This window comes from Marmota marmota, unplaced genomic scaffold, assembly GCF_001458135.2.
Source record: "Marmota marmota marmota unplaced genomic scaffold, marMar, whole genome shotgun sequence".
Classification (NCBI taxonomy): domain Eukaryota; kingdom Metazoa; phylum Chordata; class Mammalia; order Rodentia; family Sciuridae; genus Marmota; species Marmota marmota.
Genome location: NW_025999977.1, coordinates 22,516,535 through 22,538,750, shown reverse-complemented (window position 1 = coordinate 22,538,750; position 22,216 = coordinate 22,516,535). Strand labels below are relative to the sequence as shown.

Genomic DNA, 22,216 nt, shown 5'->3' with positions numbered 1-22,216 from the left:
GAGGGAGGGCGGGAGGAAGGAAGAAATGAAAAAAATGAAAGAAATGAAAGAAATGGCAGAGGATGCAGAGAAAGAGTGAGTTTATGGTCTACACAAATCCATAGGTAGTGCTAAGCCCTAACCAACTTTTGTCAGGTTGGAATTCAAGCCAGTGTTATTAGATAGTCCAAAATGTTCAGAGGATAGGGAAAAAAGGGGGCGGTGGTGAAACTTTTAGGTTCTTCTCTTTATTCCTGGATATATTAAAATTTCACTGTAACATACATAACGTGTGCCTTTTAACATTCACTGTGTGCTTGGTATAGGTAAACTTGCAAAGTCATGTCCTTTATTTTTGAGAAATTTTCTTAAAACAGTTGTTTGAATTACTTCTTCTAATTTTTGTTATTTGAGAATTGGACCTCTCAGATTGGCAGTGTTTTACTTGTCTTGTCCATATTCCACATTTCAATTCCTCTAGTTTCTAGAAGATTTCTTTAGCTTTACTACCTAACAATTTTATTTGTATATTTTAAATTCTTTATTTTATCTTGATTTTCCATTTTCATTCTTCTCTGCACACAAATGCAACTATTCTAAAACGTTTAATGTTAATCTTTGTTTATTACAAAACAAGCATTAGTTTGTACACATGGTGTGATGAGGGATCTAAAGTGTACGAAGATTACCAGGGATTGAGCCCAGGGGTGATTTACTAGAACTAAATCCCAGCCATTTTATTATTTTGAGATAGTCTCACTGAATTGCTGAGGCTGGCCTCAAACTTGTTATTCTCCCGCCTTAACAACCAAGTTGCTGGGATTACAGGTGGGTGCCACCACACCTGGCTGTGATGAGGGATTTTGATTGCCTTTTTCTATCCCAAAATAATTTAAAGGTCCATTACACTGATGATGTTGACTGGACCTAGAGAGCAAGAACTAGCAATTACTCTAAACTTACTGATAAGACATTTACATGCCAGCAGTGGGAAATAAATGTGACAAAAATTCAGGGGATCAGTGAAATTTCTAGGGGTTCAGTGGTATGGAGCATGTTGAGATACTGTAGATCTGCAACAGGTCTAAGCTTCCATGCAAGCTGTTCTGCCACTTAGGCCAAATGATCCACCAGTTTCAATGGTGCTTGAAGCGGCAGTGACAGGCAGGGATGGTTTTTGGAGCCTTTGGTAGGCCCCTATAGTTGAACTGTGTGGCACAGGCCTTTAGGTTTATGCCACCCACTTTAGAAAATTACTCTCCTATTGAGAAACAGCTCTTGCCTTGCTACTAGGCCTTAGTAGAGATGAAACACTCAACCACAGGCCATCATGCTACCAGGCAACCTGAGCTGCCCATCATAAACTGGGTGCCATCTGACCAATCAAGCTATAAAGTTGGACATGAAAATAGTATTCTATCATCAAATGGAAGTGGTATATACAAGATGGAGGGCAGGGGGAGAAAGAAGGAAGAAAAAAAGGCCCTGAAAGTACAAGTAACTTAGATGAAGATGTGCCCCAAATACCCATGGTCCTTGCCCTTGTGACACATTGTCTTTTTCCTCCCAGCCTGCACAAAAGGACCCATGGACAATTGTCTGCATACTACACAGGAACTATCTAAAAGTTGGCAGCTGCAGCACCACAGTCCCATTCTGGGACATGCTGAAGGACAGTGGTGAAAAAAAAAAAAAAATTCTTCTAGTGGGCGTAACTTTAGGCAGTGTACCTGGATGCTCATTTTGCCTGGGAGAAAAAAATGGCTAGATACATGATTATCTATCAATCCCTGGGCTGTGGTTAATGGTTTGGCTAGAGGATCAGGATATGGGAGGAACACGACTGAAAACCGGTCACAAAATCTGGGGAAGAGGTATATGGACAGACCTGAGTTGGCAAAACAAGATGTTTTTTTTAAATCTCAGTGTTCACCAAAGGATGACATCAGAAGGGGAGGATTTTTAATATGCGAGTAATAAGAAGGATCCACTTTGTGGAAACCAGTCAGCCTTCTTCCCTAGCCACTAGTCATCACCCAAAGGGCACATGAATAAACTACCGACAAAAGCAGGAATGAAGGTTATACCCAAGATCAGCAACATGACCTTCCACTTGCCAAGGCTGATTTGGCTCTTGCTGAAACTGAGCACCCAACATGGAAGCAGAAGAAACCAACACTTACTAGTCCCTGATATGACACTTTGCCTGGGGGTGACCTCTCTGATGGAAGGCTGATCACACTGGACCACTTCTACCATGAAAATAACAGCATTTGTTTTTACTGTAAGATACTATACATCAAAGGAGGGATAGCAATGGACCTAAGTTCATGGAATTCACTCATCATACCACATTCCCTATCATCCTAAAGCAGTTGGCTTTGCAGAACAGTGGAATGTTTGCTTCGTTTTTTTTGTAGTACTGAAGATCAAACTCACTAGGTAAGCACTCTATCACTGAGCTACATTCTTAGCTCCTAGAATGGTCTTTTGAAGATTATTAGGTGATAACAGCTTATAAGGCTGGGGAAAGGGGATCTAGGAGATTATATATTCTCTAATCAATGTTCAACATCTGGTACTGTTTCTCCCATAGCCAGGATTTTCCAGACCTAGGAATCAAGAGGTAGAAATGGGAATGACATCTCTTATTATTCCTGCTAGTGACCCACTAACAAAATTTTTACTTCTGGTTCATGTGAGCTTATGCTCTTCTGACCTACAGCTCTTAGGTCGAAAAGAAGGAATGTTTAAACCAGGAGACATAATAATTTCACTGAGTTCTAAGTTAACAATGCCACCTGGTCATTTTGAATTCTTCATGTTTTTGAACCAAAAACCAAAGAGGGAAGTTATTATGCCAGTTGGAGTGTCTGATCTTACCAAGAGAAATTTGGACTCCATAATGGAGGAAGGAAGAACATGCCTGGAATACAGGAAATCCCCCAGGGCACCTCTTAGTAGAGGTGCCTGTGATTCTGCTTGTGATGAAAGTGAATAGAATACTACAACCCAATTCAGACAGCACTGCTAATAGCCCAGACTCTTCAGGAATGAAGGTTTGGATTACTCAACCAGGTGATGGTGAGGTGCTTGCTGAAGGCAAAGGGAACATAGAATGGGTTGGAGAGGAAGGTGGTTATGAACAGCAGCTATTACTAAACAAGCAGTTACAGAAACAAGGACTATAACTGTCTTGAGTATTTACTCATTTTGTTCTATGTGTGTACACTTACAGTATAAATGGCAAAATTTCTTTCGTTTCTTACCCTCTTATGTAATATAAGACCCATTAGCTTTTTATTCATTGTATTTAAATACTGTTAACTTTACATCACAGTATTTTAAATTATGAGATACCAAGAATAATAAATCCCACTCAAAGGCTGTTCGGGGAAAGGGTAATTCACTTTCAGTTGTGAGCAGGATAAATGTTACCAAGTTAGGCAGAAGTATGACCTTGTTATCTTTTGGGGGTGAAATGAATCCATGGCCTCACTCATGCTAAGAATGTACTCCACCACAGAAATACATTCCTAGCCCCTTTGTTATTGTTAAAGTGTAGGTAGGAGATGCATATGGATGCCAAATTTAGACTGGATAGACTGGTGACGCTTAATTTTCCATCAATTTAGTTTTATGATGAGATTAAAATTTAAACCAATCAGCAAGTGAGTGGGTCTCATCCAGTGAGTTGGAACGCATGATGGGAGAAGAAAGACTGGCCTTTCCAAGCAGTAAGATATTCTCTAGTCAACTGACTTCTGAATGCATCTGCACCATCAGCTTTCCTGGGTCTCAAGGCTTCCAGCTCACACTGCAGATTTTAGAGGCCACGGGCTTCATAATTGTGTGAGCCAATTCCATATCTCCTATTGGTTCTGTCTCTCTGAAGCACTTTAATACATATGGATTTTTAATTTATGTTACTGTCTTCTCGTTCGGTTTCACATATATATTTTTTGCTCTGTACTATATGCACATCTAATTAGTTGCTTCTGACTAGAACAGAACAGTCCATGTGTCTGAGTGAAATAATGTTCCTTAAAAATGTATTGAAGGGACTGAGGTTGTGGCTCAGTGGTAGAGCACTTGTCTAGCACCTGTGAGGCACTGGGTTCAATCCTCAGCACCACATAAAATAAACAAAGGTATTATGTGAGACCTCATCTCAAAAAAAGGTACATTGAAGTCTTTTAACTTCTGGTACCTGTGAATGGGACGATATTTGAAAATAGGGTATTTGTAGATACAATCAATTTAAAATGAGGCCATTAGTCCTAGCCCAAAAGGACCGATGTCCTTAGAAGAAACATGCCATGTGAAGACAAAGACACACATGAAGGATGCCACATGGACAAGAGATTGGAGTGATTCTGCTGTAAGACAAGGAATGCCAAAAATTAATAGCCATCACACCATAATCTAGGAATAGGCAAGGAAGGATTCTGGTTAGATTTTTGGAAGAAGCATGGAGTTGCTGCTACCTTTATTTTGGACAGAAGTGAGAGAGCTCACTTACCTTCAGGAAGTGAGAATAAATTTCTGTTGTTTTAAGCTCTTGGTTTGTGGTACTTTGTTAAGGTAGCCCTAGGAAAATAATACAATGTGCATTCCAAATTTTACCTATCTATATTCAAATTTATATATGGAACTAGACTGTCTTCAGCTTTCTGCCACTATAAATAATGCCAATGGATATCCATGTAAATATTCCTTTATGAAACTTTTTTGCAGTACTGGGTATTGAATGCACCCAGGACCTCACAAATGTAAGAAGTGCTCTAGCAGTGAACTACATCTTTATGCTTGAATTTTTTTTGGACACAGGATCTCATTAACTTGCCCAGGTTGGCCTCAAATTTGCAATCTTCCTGCCTCAGCCTCCCATGCAGCTGAGATTACAGACATGCACAAACATGCCCAGTCCCCTTGTTGTTTTCACATTTTGTTAAGTATCTTCTCCCATTTTATCATGATGCCACTTCAATGCACAGAACTCTTTAATTCTGATGTAAACAAAAAAAATTTTTTTTTTGAGAATTTTAATATTTATTTTTTAGTTTTCGGCGGACACAACATCTTTGTTTGTATGTGGTGCTGAGGATCGAACCCGGGCCGCACGCATGCCAGGCGAGCGCGCTACCACTTGAGCCACATCCCCAGCCCTGATGTAAACAAATTCATTCCACTTTTTGACATAAGCAACATGCTTTTGAAGTTTCTGTATACAATGCTCTTCCAAGTTCTACATTATGAAAATAATGTCAACATTTCCTTATATTACTTTAGTAGACTCTCCTACATTTAATATCTACTTCTATATGTTTACTTACCAGAAGCTCATTTTTGTTCTCTGTTGTCCCTAGTTTATATTCCGGTTCTGGCTTCAGGAATATATAGCTTCATTTAGCTCTCTGAATCTTTGACTTTCTTACAAGTTCTTTTTTTTTCCTGTGCAGATTCTCTCTTTCAAGTTATTTTTTTTTTCCATATTGCTGTCTTGTCCACCATTCATGTTATAGGTTGTCCCTTCAACTGCCTGGTAATCTCCAGCTGTCCCTTCATATATTAGAGTTAAGACAATGAATACTGTTTAGAAATTCTACGATGGGTTATGACTGGTAGGCTTTAATGCAGAGCAGCTGTTATCAATGCACGGTCTGGAATCCTTGGAAGTCATCAAGGGATGATGTTCATAGAGTATTAAGATCAAAACTATTAATTATTAATAGACATTAAGATATGATATGCCTTTTTCACTCTTATTTTGACAGTAGTCTTTTCCAGAGGCTACATATATGATGTAGGATTATCACAATAGATCAAATGCAGAATATTAAAATTTAGTCAATTTAAGTTGAACATTAAATTCACAAAAATTTTAAATGCTATTGTAAATTTTGTTTTAAAAGTTAATTTTCATATAAAGTATATTTTGTTAATGTATTTAAGGATTTTTACTGTTATTTCAAGAAAAATAACTTTTTTGTTCTTATACAATAATACTATAATGTATTCAAAACATTAGTGATACTTCAGCAACTTTTACACAGTTAAAGGGGTCCTGAAGTTAAAAAAAAAACAAAAAAAAAAACTTGCTACTATAGCATAATAAAGTAGTGACAAATTAAATTTCAGTGCTTTATTTTAGATAGGTTAGTTTTCCCAGAGAGTTTTCTAAAGTCATCCTTGGCATTAAGTCTAGAAGCTAGCATTCAAAGAGGCAAAGTAGGTTCAGGCACTGGGATTCTCAATTTTTGATATGAAGACTTTCCATTTAATCACCATGTTAGGTTTGAAGGCCCAATTATATCTGGTGCATTCTCTCCCATTATAAACCTCCAACTTTCTGCTTGACAGTAAAAAAACAAATGTCTGACTGCATAGGATGCAGGAAGGGAGCTGGAAATCTAATTGTTTTCTCAGTCTTACAACCATTACTGTAAATTGTTTCCTAACTCTACACCCAGACTTCAAAGGTACTTGTGTCCCCTGATTCCTTAATCTTCTAGAGCTCTTTGGCATGATTTGGCTTGTTTCTTGTAGCCTCCATGCCTGCAGGCTTAGTTTCAACTTTATTGGGTATGCTACGTTGGTTACTACCCTTTTATTTACTTCTCAGTTTTTAAAATGTTGATTTATTTTGTCCTTCCACCATCCCCTCTTATTTCTGTCTTAAAAAATAGTCAAGAAGAAAAAAGGTACACACATATTTGATTCATCACATTTTTATCTCCTTATTTTCATTCTGTGTTCCTTTGCTTTGATTACACCTATTGGAAAGAACAGTTAACTTGATTTGTTTTTTAAAAAACATAATTTAAGTACATATATTTAACTCATTGTTATTAATTATATTTCTACTATTTTGTTTTGTTACATCTCTCCTGCTTTTTTAACTTCCTACTCTCCCTTTTCCTGATCTTAAAAGGAGTCTGACACCTTTAAGAAAAGTATTTTGCCATCTTAAAAATAATGTACAGAATAATAAAGGGATGATGCAAGACAAACATGCTGTGTGTACATGTTATTTGCATATATAATATATATTATTATATAAATAAGAATTTAAAACACAGAAAACCTCTTTGTATCAAGTTTTTACATATAAACTTCATAAAAGATCAAAGAACATTGTCATAGGAAATTTTGTGGCAAAAGAGATGGTTCAACTTCATGATGTAAAATATTCCTATTCAATGACTAACTGGATCAGAATTGCATATTTTCCTTTTACCCTTAGAAACACATCATACATTCATCAGAAATATCTTGGACATTCATCAATTTTTAAGAAAACTCATATAGAATGTTATTATCTCAAGAACTGTAGTCTCAGATCTCACTTATATAATCAATTTTATTTTCAATGAGAGTCTAGAGTAGTGATATTCAACAGAACTTTCTACAAAGATGAAAATGTTCTTTATGTGTGCAGTGCAACATAGTGGCCATAGTGAAATGAGAATTGAAGGATAAGGAACAATAACCCCCAGGGAGAAAGAAGGCTAGCAATAGGCTCTGGGCTTTCATCCTTTCCCACTAACAATGAGTCCTGGGTGGAGAAGGCAAACCATGGGGTCTGCCCGGTTTGGGCTCAGGAATTTCATCCCAGTAACAATGGAATTCAAACTTTTACAACTGTTTTCCTGATTTACGCTTTGAACCTGCAAAAACTAGTTTCCTGACTAACCAAGTCTGTAACCATTAAGTCACACTAAACATTCTGCCATGGTTAACACTCATTGAAACCTACAGAAAACAGCCCCCTCTTCTAAGCAGTTGCCATTTTCTTCCCTGAAAATGTGCCATTCTGTCACTGCTTAATAAAGACAGCTTGCTGATCTGCTGAGGTCTATTTTAGTTATTTTTGCTTATAAGAATAATCAACAATTACATTCCCTCTACATGACCACTTGAAATCTGGTTAGTGTAAGGAACAAAATTTTAAATTTTATTAATTTAAATTAAATATAAATAGTCACAAGTGGCAAGCATGATTTGCTACTTTAGACACTTCAGGTGTACAGTGCTATTTCTCTCTCTGCATTTATCTAATCTGTGTGTCCTCCGAACGCTTTTAAACCTTTTTGGAGGAGGACATGGTATTTGGGCAACGTAATAAGAAAACTGAAAAATGATTATTTCACTGCTGCATCTTCCTTCTAAGACATTTTATCATTTTCATTACTTATTTTAGTCATTTTTAGCACAGTTTTATCCTTTTATACACATTTTTATACAGTTTATGTATAATTGTATATTAAACATAGTATAAAACAAAATTCCTAAAATCAAATAACGATTCTTCAATCTATAGGAAAAGTAAGATCATTAAGATCCCATAATTTACTTGAGTTTTTAAGTCTAATGGATCTGTATGGTAACTGCCAAGACAGAATGGTTTTTAAAAACTAAGTAAATTTTCTTTGTTCTTTGGAAGATCTCTAAGAAAAAATAACAACAAATCAGTCCTTATAAGTAATTGGAACTACTAAAAGAAATTTTTCTTTTATATTTACCAGTTGAGCTGGGCACTGTGGCACACGCCTGTAATCCCAGCAGCTCCGGAGGCTGAGACAGGAGGATCCCAGGTTCAAAGTCAGCCTTAGCAAAAAGGAAGGCACTAAGCAACTCAGTGAGACCCTGTTTCTAAATAAAACACAAAATAAGGCTGGGGATGTGGCTCAGGGGTCAAGTGCCCCTTAGTCCAATCCCCAGTATCCCCCACCAAAAAAAAAATTTACCCAGTTGATGCAAATGGTGTACTAAAGGGTCAAGCTTTATTCATTCCCTTATTTTAGTTCTGCTGGCCTAGAATATATTTTATTATTTCTAGTTACTCTTCTAAAAAAAAAACAAAAAAAAAAAAAAACAGCAACAGACAACAGATTGAGTCCTTACATAAACTAAGTAGTGTTCTAATGATTTTATATTTGTTTTACTTAACCTTTCCCATGATAAAGTATTATCACCATCCTATTCATAGATAAGGAAATTTAGGAACAGGAAGGTGAAATAACTCATTAATTTCACATAGCTAAAAAGGGATAAGCCTGGACTTCATCCAGGTAGTTTTGGATATTGTATCACAAAAATAGCTATTTATTTTTCTAAGATGCACTGAAGTTGGCAGTTATATTTATTTACTGTGAAAAAGAAAAAAGCAGTATTGACTAAATGAATACCCTGCCCGGCATCTCTGAGTTTGTTATTGTCTAGAATTTTAGTTCTACTGAAAAAAAAAAAAAAATACTACATATACATTTACAATCAAAACTTGATTTATCAACCTCTTTTAATGATTCTTTGCTTGCCAGTGTATTCTTTTAATTAATTCCTCTCTCTTTTTTTAATTAGTTGTTCAAAACATTACAAAGCTCTTGAATATCATATTTTATACATTTGATTCAAGTGGGTTCCTCCTTCTCTTTAGTTTACTTTTTTATCAGCTGAAATACATCATTGTTCTTACATCAAGATTTTATAACTGATGATTTCTTCATTTTGTGTATATTCCTCATTTTGGACCTCATAATTACGGAAGGCTAATACTGTAAGTGGGTACAGAAGTCAAGGTAAACAGTTAAATTCCCTCTACATTTTCATGAAAGAGGATCCCATTAGCTTCTGAGAAGTTATTATTCTGGTAAATATGTTGTCAGTTTAACTAATGCTTTGGTGTAAATACTGCAGTGTTTTCCCCATCTTTTAAAATAACTTTTCGTTATTGAGTATCTAGAAGTAGACTCTTTAAAATTCATTTTGCTAAGTAATTGTTCAGTGAAGTGCAATTTCAAAACGAAATCAATTCAATATTAAACTTGGTTCAGTATGAAACTTCAATTCTGAAAAACTTTTATTTATGTCTTTACTCATTTACTAGTACTGGAGATTGAACCCAGAGCCTCACACATATCAGGCAAGTGCTTTAACAGTGAATTGCTTCCAGAGCCCTTTATAAATTTTCTTATGAGATAGGGTCTCACACTAAGTTCCTCAGGCTGTCCTGAAATCTCAGAGTCCTCTTGCCTCAGCCTCCCAAGTAGTTGAGATTAAAGGCATGTATAACTGCACCAGGCATGAAGACCTTTTAATCATTATTTCATTGAATATTGTTTCTCTACTATAATCTCCTTCTTAAATTTCTTTTGGACATGGTACTCATGTTTGAACCTCTGAATGTAACTCTTAATAACTTTTTCATGCTTTTCTACTTTCTCTTGCTACATTCTGGATGAATTCCTTAATACTATATTTCAAATCACTAATTCTTTCAATAATTATGTTTATAAGAGTAAATCTCATCTTATGATATTAGTTAAATGATTTCTAGTGTTTTCATTCATATCCATTTGTTTTTGACATCTATGTAATTCTGGTTTTCTTTTAAAGCTATTATTCCTTTACTTCTGTGAGGACCTTTCTTCTTTTTGAGGAAAGTGGAGTAACCAGGGATTGAACTCAGGGGCATTTGACCACTGAGCAGCATCCCCAGCCCTATTTGTATTTTATTTAGAGACAGGGTCTTGCTAAATTGCTCAGGCTAGCCTGGAGCTTGTGGTCCTCCTGCCTCAGCCTCCAGAGCAGCTGGGACTAGAGGGGTGTGCCACAGCACCTGGCTTCTGTGAGAATCTTAAACATACACTTTTAAATTGTTCTATTATTTACACTTCATAGACTAGAGATTCACTTGAATATCAATTATCTCCTCATTCCTGCACAAAAGGAAATATACAATAAAACATAATCATGGTTCCTTTTCCCATTAAAGTAACAAATCCTGTAGATAATTCCTTGCCAGTCCATAGAGAGCATTTTCTTTTCTAATGAAAGTACTGATGGGTTGTATATATTTTTTAGAGTTTTTCTTATGTATTTCTGAAATTTTGTTTGTAGGCTCATCATAACTCAAAGTTGCATATGTGTATGTGTACCTCACTCTTAACAATTTTCATTTGCAGCCACAAATCACCCAAACCTCCCACATCAGAATGAGGTCTTCTAATTATTATAGCTGTCTCTTCCTGTCAATCCAAGTTGGCCCAACGCTTATCCAGGAGTCTTCAATTGCTTTATTGTAATTTGAACAAGCCATATCAGTTTATTCCTGACTCAGAACTCCAGTTTCTTGGGTGATAATGAAAAATTCTGCATCTCTCTTCCCTAACTATCCACCAAAATACAGTAGTTTTGGTAACTATCCTGCAGGAGATTAACTCTTGGGGAACATGCCCATTTTCAAACCATATTCTGTTACACCCATGTTTATCTAGTACCTACTTAACACCTTGCCTTTTGTTCTTTTAAGTCCAGAAATGTTTGTCTTTATATTGGTATGTTCTTTTAGTTTTGGGTAGGTTAAAAAAATTTTTTTGAGGGAAGTCTCCCTCTCAATCTTTTTATTGGTTTAGTTCCTCTTCCCTTTCCCCAAGTAACTCCTATTGTTTCCTGTGCATCCATCCATTTCAAGTTTATGAATATGCAAACATAAATTAAAAATATATAAACATAAATTACTTAATCCTAGATATTTTCTCTTGCTTTCCTTATAATTTTGTAATATTCCATTGTATGGTTTTCCATCATATCTTTGACTAATCCCCTATTGATAGACACCGAGTTTAACTTCTGTTGTTACAAACTATTCTACAAAATAATCTGGCTGCACATGTCATTGTGTACAGTGGAAATATAATCTGCTAGGTCAAACAGTAAATACATTTTTACTCTGGTACTGTCCAAATGACTTCCACAGGGATGATCTCAACAGCAATATATAAGAGTGCCTTTCCGTACCCAGAGCCCCACAACTGAGAATGTTGCTCAACTTTTATACTTTTGCCTAACAGGTAACTGTATCATTAGTTTTTTCATTCTGTGAATGAGGCTGGCAGTTTCTCACATGCTTAAAGACCACTTGAATTATCTATTCATATCTTTGCCACTTACTTTTAGGTTGCAAAGACTTTTTCTTACTCAGTTTTCAGGAGTTCTTCATATGTGCATTAGGAAGATTACCCTTTGTAACATGATTTGCATGTAAATTTTGCTAGTTTTTAATTGCAACTGAAGTTTTAGGTTGCACACACACTTTGCTGAAATTTCATACCCACTGAACAACCTCCCTTTCCCCTCTTCCCTCAGCCCTGACAACCACGGTTCTGCTTGCTGGTTCTGTTTGACTATTTTAGATGCCTCGTATAAGCAAAATCATGCAATACTTGTCTTGTTTTTGCAGTGCTGGGATCAAATTCAGGGCCAGATGCAAGAGCCTGACCACTGCTTTGGTTTATCTGAGTTATATCACATAAGTTTTCTTTAAGGCTAAATAAAATTGCACTAAATGTACATATGTTTTCTTTATCCATCGTTTTTTTCTTTTCAGTATTAAAATTTATTTAATTTACTTTATTATGACTTCTGGATTAAGAGGATTTTTTGTTTGTTGTGTGTGTTTTCTGGTGGGATTGGGGATCGAACCCAGGGTCTTGTGAATGCTCAGCAGGCACTTTACCACTGAGCTACATTTCCAGCCCAAGACAGTTTTAAATGCCTTCCCTACACCAAAATTACAAAAAGACATCTGTTTTTGTTTGTTCCCCACCCACCCCCCAGTACCAGGGACTTAACCTGGGGTCTTTACCAGTAAGCTACATCCACATCCCCTTTTATTTTGAGAGAGTCTCACTAAATTGCTGAGATGGCCTTAAACTTGCACTCCTCCTGCCTCAGCCTCTAAGTTGCTGAAGTTACAGGTATGTGCCACAACACCGAGCTGTTTTTAGTATTTTGATAAGTATTTTTACACTGACACATTTGATATAGGTTTGAAAAAACATTCAATTTCTTTCTTTACAGTTTTCTTATCTATTCTTCCTGTCTGTTTTTTCTTAAGAACTGTGGCAACAGTATACCTAAGATTTAAAATTAATTTATGAACAACTTAACGAGAAATGTTTATTATTTTTGTGGTGCTACAGATTAAACCCATGGCCTTGTACATAGTAGGCAAGTACTATACTACTAAGCTACATCTCCATCCCAGAACTGTTATCTTTACATTGTTCTTCCAAAAACATGTTTTTTCATTTGTTCAAGGCTTGTTTTATGTCTTTCAATTAAATATTTTCTGCCATGGATGTTTCCATTTCTTCTTGTATGTTCAATAATTTTTGCTTAACCAAGGTTGTTGCTATATTATTTTTCACACAAATTCACAGTTGTAAAACATTCTTTACTGCTTTTTAGTATTAACTCTACCTCGTTTGTTAAAATCACAACACTCCTATTTTTTTCCATTTTGTGTTTGTTATCTTACACCTTTGTCTACCTTCTTTTAACCAATTAATTCTTCTTCTTCTTCTTTTTGCAATGGAGAATTAATACAGAGGCACTTAACCACTGGGCCACATCCCCAGCCTTTTTTATACCTTATATTTAGAGAAAGGGTCTCAATTGAGTTGCTTAGGGCCTCATTAATTTGCTGAGGCTGGCTTTGAACTCACTATCCTCCTGTTTCAACCTCCTAAATTGTTGGGATTTACAGGTATCATCACTGTGCCCAGCCCAAGTTTTCAATTTTGCAAATGTTTCAACAAAATTGATACAGGTGCCATTAAAATAGTCTGGAAATAATAATCTAGAGTTTATGTATCCTTTATATATTTATACTCACATATACTGCAATACATATTCAAATGCTATAATCATAGACCCCTTCTTTTCTCAAAAGAACAGGCCTCTAAAAACACAATTATTTCAAAGTTACCATTTAGCAGCATATTAGTTGCTCAATTTAAGTTTTTATAGGTGTTCCATAGCTGGGATGATGGGATAAAATGGGTTAAAATGTCAATCTTTCGGGCTGGGGTTATGGTTCAGTGGTAGAGCATTCACTTAGCAAGTGAGAGGCCCTGGGTTCAATTCTCAGCACCATATAAAAATAAAGTAAAGGTATTATGTCCAACTACAACTAAAAAATAAATTTTTAAAAAAATAAAAATAAATAAATAAAATAAAGGTAATATGTTAAACTACAACTAAGAAATTTTTTTTTAAAAAAAGTCGATCTTTCATTGCTGTAAGTGTATATACCTTGTATAAGTCACAAAGTTGGTTTTGACTTGAGTCTAATCTGAAGATATTTTTCTTCTAGAAGTGAATTAGGTCTATTAGTATGCTGTGGTTTGTGGTGCTGGGGATCAAACACAAGGCTCATGTATGCTAGGCAAGTACTCTACCATTGAGCTATATCCCCAGCACTAGCCCATTAGGGGTTTTTGTTGTTGTTTTCATAAGAAGAGCATGTTTGGTCCTCAAATTGCCATGTTTTGTTACATGTGTGGTTGTATGTAGTTGATATCTCTGATGAGTTTTCAGTTTTTTCAATATTTAGGAAGGTTTATATTTTGTTATAGTGGTTACCTTTACGTTGCTTAACAACTAGAACATGTTCTAAGAAATGTGTAATTAGGAGATTCTGTTGTATGAACATCAATACAGTGCACATACACAAACTAAGATGGCTATGACATCACTAGAGGACATAATCTTATAGGATCACTTGTATATGCAGTCTATTATTGACTGAAATTTTGTTGGACAGCACATAACTAATTATAATTTGGCAAAATTCTCCTAGATTTCTCTCTTTGGAAAACATACATCAATTCCTTAAAATGAACAATGTTAAAATTAGGGAGTTGCCTCTTCATTCCACTGCTTAATAGTAGTTAGTTGTGCTATCTTTAATGTGCCCTTTTTGGGGATAAGGGGTGCTGGGAATCAAGGGGCCTTACACATGGTAAGTAAATGCTCTACCACTGAGCTATAGCCTTAGCCCCTTCATGTTTCTTTTTAAGTGTTAAATATGTTTACTTTCATTACTTGATTTGTGATCTTTAAATATCTTTCTACCAGTTATTAAAATGAGGCAATCAATAAACTTACCCTACAGCCTTCCTCTCTCAGATTTTATTAGTTTTTATCATTTATACATCATTGGTGTACATAACATTAACACTATGTGTGACCATCATGATTTCTATATTTCAGTGAAGTCTTTAAATGTTGCTCTACTGGTGTTTAATGCTGTGGAGAAATTTGAGGTCAGCCTGAGTTTAACATCTTACAAATTCCTTGGGGGTTGGGGGATAAGACAGGTAGAGTCTTCACCTGACCATTCTGTTAGGGTTCCCCCGCCCCAACTTCATCACAGAATTTTCCTGAACCAGCTATTTACATAGGTTCCTGAGGATAGGAAGAAAAGGACATTTCACAATCCAAAGACTCTCTTCCTTTGATGTCATAACTAATACAGACAAAAGGTGGTTCCTGCACAGATGGCTCTGTGTACATGTATATGGTTTTGTATAGCTCTTTTTCTCCTTTCCTAAATCAAACCAGGTACTTCTGCCACCAACCCTGTCATTACAAATGAGATTTAGCTTTGATACTTGAAGGTGAACCCCTCACCTTCAGTGAGTATATTTAATCTTATATTTTCTGCCCAACTCGCATGCTTTTGATAGCCCTTAATAATATCATTTTCCAGTTCACTGAAAACAAAAGCATTTTTTCCTCATGCTTTTCTTTCTCATAATTGATAGAAGGGAAAGACAAAGACCTACCTATGCACGTATATTCATTGCAAAAGACTGATTATTAATTGTGTATGTTTAACCTATCATAGCTGTCTTTGGAGAGATGGAAAAGCTCAATGCTAAAATCCACAGCACCATCTTGATGGTTTGTACTCACCAGTGCAACTTAAAGAAAAATTAGAGGTAACCTATAATGACTGCCAATAGTAAATAAATTCCATTATATATGTAAAATATATCATGTACTCATTGAGAACCATTTTCAATGAGTATACATATATTTACAGTGGAAAAGTAATATATTAAATAAGGGAACATTATAAAGTATGCATAGTATGGCTCTAGTATATGTAATTTTATATAATTTCTATTATAGACATTTACTAAATGAAAGAAATATTTTTCTATAGTTTGTTCAACTGTTGCTCATCTTCAGGATTTTTTTGTTTGTTTTGGGGGTAGTATTCGGGATTGAATTCAGCGGCACTCAATCACTAAGCTACATCACCAACCCTATTTTGTATTTTATTTAGAGACAGGGTCTCATTGAGTTGCTTAGCACCTTGCTTTTGCTGAGGCTGGTTTCAAACTCACAATCTTCCTGCCTCCAGCCTCCTGAGCTGCTGAGATTACATTGCACGCAGCTGCATTTCTAAATTTTTAAAATTTTCTTCATAAGCATATAACTCATGACTCATCATTCCTCTCTTCTCCTAAAAGCAGATAAATGCAGTGCAATTAGTGATCATTTTCATGTAACAAAAGTCTATATTCTTTCTAGAAATATTTTTAAAAACTTTTATATTAGATAATGATTACTGGTACAATATAATACAGGAATTAAAACTTCACTCAGGCTGTTTAATCAGAAAGACATGGATTCTAATACCTAAACTATATCCCCTAACCTTCAATTTCCTCACATGCAAAATACTCTCTATCTGATAGGGCTGTTTGTTATAAGAATAAAACAAATATCTGAAAGTGATTATTATTACAGCTAATACTAAACAGTAATTATAACATAAAAATTCTATGTTCTTCAGGTATCAAAGTATGTACATACATGCTTTAAATATTTTATTATGCTTTATAAATTATACATCATTTCTAAGTCCACACACTAATATCAGACATCTATTAACAAGGAAAATATACTCCAGCGAGTTATTTAGAAACTTCACTGCCAAACAGTATTATAGGTGGAATGTCCCTGATCTGAATTGCTTGGGATTTTGGAGTTTTTGTACAGGTTTGTGTACACAGTTGAGCAACACTAATCTGAAAATCCAAAATCTGAAAACATTTAAAAGGCAATGTAATGCTCAAAATTTCAGAGTTTGAAGCATTTTGGATTTTTGGATTAGGGATGTTCAATCTGTACAAAGAAAACATTCAGAGCAGTGAACAATGAGATTACCATACAAAATATTAACTAAATATTTACTAATAATTCTTCACCTATTAAGCACAAATAGGCCTTACACTAACTAGAAACGACAGCAAGCACCCAAGATTGGGATATGGGTACATATCAAGAAGACATGAGGCACATAAAAGGAAATAATTAAATACTGAAGTGAAACTGAATTTACAATTTTACAACAGTGTTGTTTTTTTTTTTTTTTAAGGCAGTAGTTGTGGTGTTTGTTCAAGATGGTCTATCCAAGAGTCATGTAAAAGAAAAATAGGCCATAAAAGTGAGACTTCAAATTAGACTATTCCATATTGGTAAAACCTTAAGTGCCCAATTCCACTTAATTTCCATTTTTGCAAAAGTAATAGCCAACATAAAGTTAACTGTGTGACAAAAAAAGAATGATGACAGAGCAAAAAATTTTGTCCTGATAATAACTCTTCCATGACCTTTGCTTGACATTTCTTCTAAGACTCCTACTTCCACTCCCCATTCCTCTATCTATGATATATTCATTCTTTAAGCTCTAATTTAAATGCCACTTTCTCTGGTCAGTCTTCCCAATGATTTGAGCCCTAAGACTAGTTAGTTGTCCCTCTATTTTTAAGTATTTGTATATTTATTCATTCATTCATTCACATTTAATTTTTAAAAATTTTTTGTTTTAGTTGCAGTTGGACACAATACCTTTATTTTATTGTTTATTTTGTATATGGTGCTGAGGATCAAACCCAGGACCTCGCACATGCTAGGTGAGTGCTCTACCGCTAAGCCACAACCCCAGCCCATTCACATATAATTTTTAATACACTAAAATGTACTTTTTTTTTCCATGAAAAAAGTACGTGTATTTATTTATTGGTAATGGAGACTGAGCACAAGGGATCTCTGCCACTTAACTACATCCCCAGTCCTTTTTAACTTTTATTTTGAGACAAGAGTCTAAGTTGCTGAGGGTCTTGCTAAGTTGGTACGGATGGCCTCCAACTTGGTATCCTCCTGCCTCAGCCTCACTGGGATTTACAGGTATATAACCACACCTTGCAAAAAAAAAGTGTTTTTTTGCAAGGTGTGGTTATAAAAACACATGCATCTTAAAAATTCAAAAATAAACATAACAGTTAAGTTACCTCCAGAGAGTAAAGAACAACAAAAAACTGACTTTCTCCTTTCCAATTTTATGCCTCTATATTCTTTAATTTATATATAATAATTATATAAGAATTCCTAGGGTGCAAGACATTCACGATCTATACTACTCACTTGACACTTCTCATCTACACCTCAGAAACAAATATCTTGGAAGACATGGGTCTTTGTTTCTCATAGCAACAACCACATGATTTTATGTAAACTAAATATTTACAAATACATATTTATATATAGAAGTATTAAAAAATAGAATGAACAGATTTGTATCAAAGTCTTAATTTTGGTTGCTTCTAAAGAGGGTAAAGTAAGGAAAAGGATGACAAGGAAGATGATTTTTAAAGAGCTCAGTTCCATAAATAATATTTCATGTTTAAAGAAAAAATATCTTTTTCTGTGGTACTAGGGATTGAACCTAGGAGCACTCTACCAGTGAGCTACAATTCCCAGCATTTTTTAATTTTGAGACAGAATATTGCTAAATTATTGCCCAGGCTGACCTAGAACTTGAGTTCCTCGTGCCTCCATCTCCAAGTAGCTGCGATTAAGGGCCACCAGGGCAGCATATTTAAAACATTTTAAAATAAAAATTCATATATTCATCATTTATATGTTAAATAAGCTGATCTTTTTTCCTTCAGCCTCTCATTGCCTTAACTTTGTTTCTAGCACTTTTCACTGCATAAAACTTTCTATTTTATGCACATACATGCTAGGCTAGAGCTCTACTACTGGGCTACAGCCTCACCCCCTGTAGTCAATTTCTTAATATTTCCTTAAGGCCTTTGTATTTTTTTGACCCTGTTAAGGAAAAAGTAGTTCTAATTCTTTTATAACCTTTTTGAAAATATTAAGCCTTTAATCACTTGGAATGAATTTTCTGGTACTAAATAAAGGAGGAAATTAACTAAATGTTTTTTCCAAATGAATAATCAATAGCATCAATATCATTTATTGAATGGTAATCCTTTTGTCATTGATCTGAAATATCACCAATTATCAAAAATGGCCACTTGAATTCACAGTGAAAAGAACTCTGATTTCCTTCTTCAAAAGCATTAACTAGTTTTTAAATCAGTTCCATTGGGAAGAATCACATTAATCTATCAATATGTTTCACCTTACACTGATTAACATATTTTTTTTTCCCCTAACAAGTCACCACTAAAACAAAACAACAGGAGCCAGGGATGTAGCTCATTGGTAGAGCACTTGCCTAGCCTGATGATCCCCAGCATTGCACAAGAAAAACCAAAAACTAAATAAGAAACAAAATAATAATTTTACTTGCATACTTCTATAAGCAGTTAAACAAGACAAGCATTCCCAACTGAGGAATTACAAAAACATTTATCAGATCAATAGGTTCCAAAAACTTACTAAAAACGAAAAATGAATAGAAAAAAAGTTCTATTAACAAGAAAAGATAACACCACTATCACTGACTCAGAGTTAGGAGACTTGGGTTCTAATTTCTAACCCCACTTTGAATAACTGAATAAACCTTAAGAATTAGGACTATGGTTCCTTCTATTTTAAACATTCTATAATTCTAACTAATTCATCATCTCTAAGATAAAATATCTAGAACCAATAGCTGCCACTAAAAGGGAAAATTGTATAATCGTTAGCTCTCCATTTTAGAATTTACTATGTTATTTACACCACTCCAAATCAATCTAACAATTTAATTCTTTTTCTCCAGCTTTCTTTTAATCATATACAAAATAACTTGAGCAACACTTTTAAGAATTACTTTCAACCATGTGAAAGATTAAGTTACCCTGAGGCTTGTCCCTAAGAGTAATATTTAATAATTTCTAAGAGATATAATTGTTAAACCTTTCAAAATTTTTACAAATCTTATTGCTATTACACTATATCATGTCTATACACACTCCCATACCCACAAATATCACATTTCAGAATTTCAACTATAGCCCATATCTGCTGTATTAAGTCTTCGCTGGATATTTCTAAGAGTCTCTTTTGTTTGTTTCTACACAAATTAATGCAATTCACCTATTTTAAAAATACTACTCAAATTAAATTGATTCCTATTCTTGTTTTTTTCAAATACTTAATCTCACTCAATTTATCATCTATGAATATATTTAATAGTCTCAGTAATGTAAATTAGCAATTATATGAACAAATCAAATATGGGTCCAAAGAGAAAGCTGAAGGAAACAATCATACTAAGTGTCTTTTTGCAAACACCACTGTTTTTATAGGTTATAGCATCCACCTAACACAACTTCTAAATATTTCCCCCAACTGACACAATACCAATGAGTGCTCCAATAAGTTTTATCTAAATCTGCTGCTCATTTCTTCTTTAGCTACCAAAAATCTGTATTTAAAAAAAAAAAAAAACATATTAAGTATGTTATTGCCTAAAATCTAATTTTACTGATTTTCCCTAAACCACACCAGCACTTTAATTTGTGTAATGCTGGGGATCAAACCTAAAAACTTGCACACAAGGTAAGCACTTAATTAAAATTAAATCTAATCACTAAATTTGAGTTTCAAGGGCCCATTTTTTTAAAGTTCTTAATTATTCCCCAATATATTAGGTATCAATTACCCCAAATTTCCTAGATTATATAGTTATCTTATAAAGTAAGGGATGTGTTTTAATTGATGATGAAAAAATAATTCTCCTTGGCAATCTGTTCAATTTCCCTTAACATAAACTGACAGTCGTTTTCAGAACTAAACCCAGTTTTAGGAAAATATTCCACACACAAAATTATTAACAGACATGAAACTACACCACCAGGGTATCCTGGAGAACAAAGAGTCACTTGTTATGACCAACAAATTTCTCTTTTCTAACCATTCAGTTTGTTTACACACTAAATTTCTATCTTCCAACATTTAGCCAGGATGTAAGCAAAATATTTGTATATATTTACTATCATAACCTGATGCAAAAAGAATTCTAGGGAAAGACAGAATCATGGCTCAAAGTCCCAAATACTAAATTTTGTTTTTAATTCTGAACTTTCTGATGATCAGTTATACTTACTTCCTAAAAAAATTATCTAAGCCAATTATAATCCTAAAGTTACTGTGACTACAAATACTGAAAATATTTATAAATTAATAAGCAGTTAAAACATACAGCATTGAAAAACATAAGTTTTCAAATTTAAAATGATAGAACTGTCATCAACCAAGAAGTATGAATTCCCATAATCAAAACTATTAAATTATAACTTTTTAATTAATTTGTATTTTGTTAAGAACACTTAGCATGAGATTTAGTTTTTTGTTTTTTTGGTGCAATACTAGAGATTGAACCCAAGGCCTCAAGCCAGGGCTTTACCACTGAGCTACATTCCCAGTTCTACACTCTTAAAATTTTAAGTGTACAATACTGTATTGTTTATTATATGAACAAAATGCTATAGCAGATCTCTAGAAATTATTTACTGTGCTTAATTGAAACATTATGCTTTTTAATAAACTCCTCAATGCCCCCTCCGTCCAGCTGCTGGAAATCTCATTAGTACTTATCTTTCTGTGACTGGTTTATTTTACTTTACTTATTTTACATAATGTCCTCAAGATACATCAATGTCATTGTATATTACAAAATTTCCTTATTTTAAAAGGCTAAATAATATTCCACTGTATGTTTTTACATCTGCTTCACCCATTCTTATGTCAATAAACATGTGGGTTGTCTTCACATCTTTGCTATTATTAGTAGTACTGCTATAACATGGAACTGCCAGTATCTCCTCCAGATCCTGATTTCAATTCTTTTGGATAAATACTCATAAGTGGAACTAATGAATAACAGGTCTAACACACCCAGCTCTCCAACCCAGGGCTGGAGATTAAACCCAGGACCTCATGCATACTTGCATATTAGGCAAGTGCTGTTATCACTGTATCACTGAGCCACATTCTCAACAATATTTCTATTTTTAATTTTTTAAGGAATCTCCATATTGTTTTCTATAACAGCTACACCAATTTGCATTTCCATCAACAGAGTACAAGGGTTTCAATACTCAATATCCTAACACATGTCTCCCCCCCCCCCCCC

At 34.6% G+C, this 22,216-nt stretch overlaps 1 protein-coding gene across 3 annotated transcripts in view; it reads right to left on the bottom strand.

Annotated features, from left to right (window-relative positions):
* Fbxo11 (F-box protein 11) overlaps positions 1–22,216 on the bottom strand; it is an 80,803-nt gene that overhangs the window by 47,616 nt on the left and 10,971 nt on the right. The window lies entirely within an intron of this gene.